Raw genomic sequence first — 7,084 nt, 5'->3', positions numbered from 1 at the left:
CATCGTGATAAGGGAAATACCCTTATCAAATTGGTGCTTTCATACTCGAATTCATGGTCAATCTTCGCTCATGGCCGGAGATATCGCAAGCATCTGAAGACTTGCAACTGAATTCAATAGCAGCAACGTTGGAACACCACTGCACGCAGCTATACAGCCGCAATTCCAGTTCTCCGGCTACCAGCTGCCGCCTCCAAACACCGACCAGCTGCCGCCTCCATACACCCAGCAGCAGCCCCCTGGATCAAACGCTAACTCTTCTTGGTATCCACCGAACCCGCCACAACAACTCCAGCAGGGGCAGTCACTACCGCCGTCGTGCTGGGAACCACCATACCAACACCAGCAGTTCAGTTGGCCAGCATACGATCTATAAAGATACTTCTTGTTGCAGTGTTTCTAAGAAGATATTATATGATGCCGATGACGGTTCAAATGAGGATCCAGAAAGACCTCTTTCTGGGAAATATGATGCTAAAGAAACTAACGGGTTGCTATCTACTCTACCAATTTCTGCTGTTATACATGAAAAAGTAGGCGTTGATGACTCCAAGGCTAATGGCGACATATCAAGTGTTTCCATAACAACTGCTTTGTGTGATTTGTTTAACAAGATCAGAATGAAGTACATGGACAACACTTATGTAAGAGTTTCTTTCCACCTCGGATGTCCATACGCTTTGTCAGCTTTGTGCAAATCTTGCGCATAGGCACACATTTGATCCAGGAGGGGTTACCTTGCCAAAACTTCTGTTCGCAACTTTCTTCGTTGCTTTGTGGTAATTGATACATTATTATTCCATATCTCTATCATATCTTGCATTATTTAATTAGATAATTTAGGGATTGCATATCTTTTTCATATCTTTTTGTAAGTTAGTATCCTTATTATAAATAAGACTATTGTTATTTTCTTCAATGGAATGAATATATGAATTTACGTTTCTTTCTGTTTTATTTTAGTACTTTGTTTAAAGCATGAGTTGTCGACGGGATTCCGCCTCCCGAGACTTCTTGTTTATCGTCTCTGGCATCGTGACAAGGGAAATACTTCTACTTCTATTTCTACTTCTAATGCACAACACTTAGGTGACCTTCTTTCTAATTCGGCTGGATCGCCTAACCAGAGTCATTATCTTCTCCTCTCCATAGCCCTGCATACATCAAACCACTTCTTAGTTTTACATTTTTCATAACAACAATGAATGAAGATAAAAGAATAATGTTTTGTGATACTCACATTAGCCTTGGTGGGAATCCTCTCATAAGTGGTGAAGCTTCCATAAGAAGGCGACCCCGAGGATGAAGCCAACAATTCCCTCTTCGAATACCTTCTAGCCTTCCTCTCCGAGCTCACTAATTCGCCTCCACCACCACTCCTCTCATGACAGCTTCTGCTCATTTCCGTTTGCCAACTCTCTGCTTGCTCCATAGCCTCAGTGTTGCTGCTTTTGTTAACCCCTTCATCCCGTTGTTTGCTCTCAACTGGCACGACTTGCTCCACTTGCACAACGTTAGGTGAGGAGCCGTGAAACCTCTTGTACACTAAGGCTGCAACTCCAGCCACACCTGCCAACAAACAAGTAATTGCCAATGCGATAACACTTGATTCCTTCTCAGCATTATCAGAAGCTCCAACGTTGATGTCAACTTGTGATTTCTCCATTTCCATTTCAGCTTCTTGATTCTGAGGATCAGCAGATGATTGATCCATGTCTGTCTGAATCTGGATATTTTGCATAGATTCAGATTCCATGTGAGAAGTTTCTATTGCAGTTTCCACATCAGTTTCTTGATTGAGAGAAACAGGAGCTGATCGATCCATCTTTGTTTGAATCACAGTTTCAGAAGCAGTTTCTGCAATAGTTTCATCAGTTTCCTTCTCAGTGTAATCATCCCAGTCAGCTGATTGATCCATCTCTTCAAATGCATCAGTTTCAGCTTCAAGATCAATCTCCTCATCTGCATAGGCTTCATCTTCCATTTCACTGTCCATATCCTCTTCAAACTCGTCCTCTTCAACGCTCTCCACTTTGCAGATCAGACAGGTTCATGAACTGCACGGGAGCTTGTTTCTCGCCTTCAACCAGCTCGTTAGCTAGCTTGAACACGAGAGCTGCAGAACTAGCTGCTACACGGCCTAGACTCGACCTTGCAGAGGCAACAACAGCTCTTGATTGCTCGTACAAGCTGCTGCTACTCAAATCAGAAAAGGCCAGGTCCTTGATGAACAACAAGGACCATCAAATAAAGGAGCACGTGTCACAGAAACCGACACACAGGCTGAAAGCAAAAAAACAAGAACCATAAACTGAGGCCTCAGAGACAAGTAGTTCGTTTTCGGATGATAAGGCGGGAGACACGGATCAACATCAATGGGAGACTGAACAACCTTCAACTCCACTCCCACACCATCAGAATCAGTAGCTAAAACCTGAGAATCGGAGGAAAAAGTCACCTTCTTGCAAGGCTTCGAAACCGGATGAGTCTCAACAACAGAAGCTGACACGTTCTCATTAGAGAAAAACATGGCCTTTCCATCGGAGAACGAGATGGAGGTCCGAACAGGCTCGTTCCTATCCACCAACACCTTCTTCCTCGGCGAAGGAGTGAACTTCGAGGTGGGCGCCATGAAATTCTTGCAACCCTTCGCCGGAGATTGCAGTTTCGAACCCTTCAAAAAGCAATCTTTTTCATCATTCTCTTTCTCTTCGCAATCTCTACCCACACATCTTCTTCCCCCAAATTCTGCCAAAAGCAATCAAAATTCAAAATTTGAATCAAGAATCAAGAAAGTGTGAGATAAATGAAATACCTGAAAGGCTATTAGCAGGTGTGAACGGATCGAGGCGTCTCTGATTAATGAGAGGCGAGGGTTTGTTGGTAGCAGTGAAGCTTCTGCGGATTGTTGAAATGGTTTTGGAAGGGAGTGGAGAGAGGGAACTGTTGGAATGAGCCGCCATTGATGAGGCCGATTTTTTTGTTTTTACAGCGAGCTATTTTGAGATTTGAGAGAAATGAAAGCTGAGAATATTGATATTTATTGATGAGGATTTATTTTCTGGGTTTAATTGGATATGATTTGAAGGAGATTTAGAGTAATTTCGATTTGAAGGAGGAGATGGTGTATGTGTAACCGCCAGTGTTTGAATTCAAATGAATTCAAATGAATTGAAGGATTTCACCCTGTCACTAAATTTTGCTGTGTTATCCAGCAGCTTAATTTGGTCAAAATCGGAATTAAAAACGTTGACCGTTATAATTTGACGGAATAGTTAACTTTGGACCGATTGTGATCTGAATTGAAATGTTTGAGATTCAAAAATTTAAAAGATAATGTTTAGAACCAAAATCGTAAAATGTGCATATGTTCAGTACCAGTTTTGACCTTTACTCTTAGTTTTAAATGAGATGTGAGGAAATGATTTAGTGGAAGGTGGAACCCATTACTATTTGCGGATTAACTAAAATGGAAAAACGGAACTTTTATTCGCGGTAGGAGGGAGTACGCAAGAACGTACTATTAAATTTTAATATATTAATTTGAAAGAAAAATAATATTTTTATAGTACTAGTATGTTTGTACGTGGCATGAGTGTGCCATGTGGTTTGGCTCAAGAGTTTATTAATTAGATATGATTTGCACTATGAAATTGCACTATGAGATGGAGTATAGACTGTATAGTGTTTCGTAATCGTAGTAAACACAATAATATTTGCGTCCATTATATCAGATAATGTATTTCAAAGCAGGAGGTTTAAGTAGAGTACGTGAAATTACAATATCAAGTTGTCAATATTTTTAAAAAGTTACTCATATACGAAAATCTATCTGTACATGTATAAAAGGCGAGTTTTGGTCTTATTTTTAAATATTTATAAATTTTGGGTTTAAACTTAAATACTTATAAATTTTGGGCTTGAATGTGAATATTTACTTATAAATTCTGTTACAATTGTTTTAATAATGAACATTTACAAATTCTTAAAACCATTATATTTGGTGTTATACTAATTAAATGTTATATTACCCTTGATTATATGAAAACAACAGAAAACTACTCTATGCGTTATTTTTAGTTAGCAATAAAATGATCACTATTCAATTGAAATGACTAACCAATTAAAAGCAATGAAAGCAATTTAATTATGTCATTGATTATTTTGAAAGAGTAATAAACTTCTTTAGGCGTTTTTTAAACCATCAGCACTAATTTCTCTAAATAATCATTAATGATTATTCAATTGAAATGGAAGTTTTAGGGTCTCTAACTAAACCACAATTTTATTTATTTTAATTGTCATTATTAGCTAGATAAATTAGGCCTTTTTTTTAAAATTTTTGTGATGTACGGTGGGTTAGGGTTTAGGATAACTTTTTATGTTTTTTTTTCCCTATAAATATTTATCATTTTCTAGCTTAGGGTTCATTTCCTTCTTATCTTCTCTCATTTTATCATGAATCCTCTGGAGAAAGAAGAATTTTCTAAACCATGGAATTCACATTCCTTCGTGATCTAAAGCCTAGTACTACCAAATTAGTTACCAGAGTCAGTGTGTGCGTATTTTTGAATTGACTAAATATGGTGATAAAGCAAATGTCATTTACTTGGAATGTATTTTCCATAATCGTATGCATGGTGTTGTTTTTTTTTTTTTTTTATCTCATTACGTTCTTTTTGTTTGTTCGTCTAAAACCATTTATATGTTATCAAATGCAGATTGAAAATGTTGCTGGATATGCACTTTTTGGTAAATTTTTTATATTATTATTATTATTATTATTATTATTATTGTTGTTGTTGTTATTATTATTTGTTATGACAAATAGGGCAATTGTGAATCGAGAAACAAAAGAACGTAAATAGACACAGAATTTACGTGGTTCACCAACGTTGTGTTGGCTACATCCACGGGCAAAAACGGAGAACAAATTGTATTATGACTGCAGTTTTCAGATTATGGCTACAGAGTGGATCTGTCAGATCACAGAATTATGTGCCCTACTCCCATATAAATAGGCACACATAAAGTCCTATCCTAATTCGGAAGCATAATCCTATTCCAATTAGGAAACACAATTCTATATAGATTCAAGGCATACTAACAAATCTCCACCTTGACTTGAATTTTCCCTTGCAGACGCATCATTACAATGCCAGATGAACAAACTTCTCCTTCCTTGCCTCAGATTTGCCATAAAACCGAATTCACCTTGCAAACGCATCATTACAATGCCAGACGAAGAAACTTCTCCCAAATTTGTCAACCTTCACGTTCAGAGCAGACATCTTCGATTTGCCAGAAAACCCTAGCAGCGGAATTCAAAACCCTAGTCCGAAATCCAGGCTTTGATAATTTGTTAGGATCGTCGACTACAACAAACGTTTGATATTGTCCGCTTTGGGTCAAGCCCGCACGGATTTGTTTTTGGGTCACTCCCGAAAGGCCTCAAACTAATTGAGGTTGGACAGGAATTATATACACCTTCCAACTTCCCTCAGACTCCCGATGTGGGATGGAGTTTGTATATAACAAACCTCCCCCTCAAACCAGATCACATCGGGACAGACGCAGTTAACACAAACATAGGTTGCGGCCCGACCCATAGCCACCTAACCTGGCTCTGATACCAGTTTGTTATGACAAATAGGGCAATTGTGAATCGAGAAACAAAAGAACGTAAATATGCACAGAATTTACGTGGTTCACCAACGTTGTGTTGACTACGTCCACGGGCAGGAAACGGAGAACAAATTGTATTATGACTGCAGTTTTCAGATTATGGCTACAGATTGGATCTGTCAGATCACAGAATTATGTGCCCTACTCCCATATAAATAGGCACACATATAATCATATCCTAATTCGGAAGCATAATCCTATTCCAATTAGAAAACACAATTCTATATAGATTAAAGGCATACTAACATTATTACTATTGTTATTAATATTATGTACTTATTTACATTGTCTCGGTGTCTAATTTTTGTAGATATAATTGGTGTTGTTGTCGACCTCGACAAGCTTATCACACAATCTAATTCTCGGTTCATCGATATTAAGATTGTTGATTCGCAATGAGTATTGAAACATCATTTTGTTTATATATTTTATTTAATACTCCATCCGTCACACTTTAGGAGTCCCGGTTTATCATTTTTGGGTGTCCCACTTTAAGAGTCCAGGTTGGAATATTCCATAAATGGTATTAGGCCCCCATATTCCACTAACCTTTTTCCACTCACATTTTATTATAAAATTAATATAAAAAAGTAGGACCCACATTCCACTATCTTTATTCATCAACTTTCCTTTACATTTCTTAAAACTCGTGTCAAACTTAACCAGAACTCTTAAAATGGGACGGAGGGAGTATAATTTTTTGAGTTGCTTTAGTTGCAGGCTTAATATAGTTTGTTGTCCACTATGGGAAAGTGTTATAGATTCATATCTTGAGCAAATGGAAAATACCGTAGGACAGATTCCTGTTGCATTAATATAGTTTTTGTATATTATTTCGTAGAATTTTAGAATATTGGAGATGCTTCGTGTATATATTTTTGGATATTATTAAATCAATAGTTATACAACCTAAATATTTTATAGTGTTAATACTTTTACATTTAAAATTACATTCATAGCAAATCAATTCAATATAAAAAATATTTTGGTATTATTTTCATATATGTTTATCCTTTAGTAAATAAGAAACGCATAGTTCTACTTATGACTTAAAAATAAATAAAATAAATAATTGACTTAATTTATTTTCAGTTTTTGTATAGAATGATTAAATTATATTATTAGATAACGAAAATTTTTAGATTTGGATGTATTATTTTCGATATAATGATATTGTTTCTAAATTTATTAATTAATTTACAATCTAAAATTAATATTTTAAAACATTTCATCTGTGCACAAGTGTGATACTAGTTGTTATAAAGATCAAAAGTTTGCTTAAATTAACCTGAATTGACAAATTAAGTTTAAGAAGGGGTTTTAACAAAAATGAACTCCATCTGTCCACGATTTATAAAATCATTTACTTTATTCCATTTTTAGTATGCATACTCTACAT

General features: G+C 36.4%; 1 pseudogene across 1 annotated transcript; it reads right to left on the bottom strand.

The window, feature by feature from the left end:
- Positions 1–739: 739 nt before the first annotated feature.
- On the bottom strand, positions 740–3,076 carry LOC125200298 (uncharacterized; annotated as a pseudogene). The gene is made up of 3 exons (XR_016134358.1): positions 2,816–3,076; positions 1,241–2,748; positions 740–1,154 (listed from the first exon to the last, which is right to left on the bottom strand). The product of XR_016134358.1 is annotated as an uncharacterized LOC125200298 (transcript).
- Between the last annotated feature and the right edge of the window lie 4,008 nt (positions 3,077–7,084).

Source organism: Salvia hispanica, chromosome 1, assembly GCF_029641045.1.
Source record: "Salvia hispanica isolate PSC_SH4W2 chromosome 1, Shi_PSC_v1, whole genome shotgun sequence".
Lineage (NCBI taxonomy): Eukaryota > Viridiplantae > Streptophyta > Magnoliopsida > Lamiales > Lamiaceae > Salvia > Salvia hispanica.
This window is presented reverse-complemented; position numbering and strand designations above follow the sequence as displayed.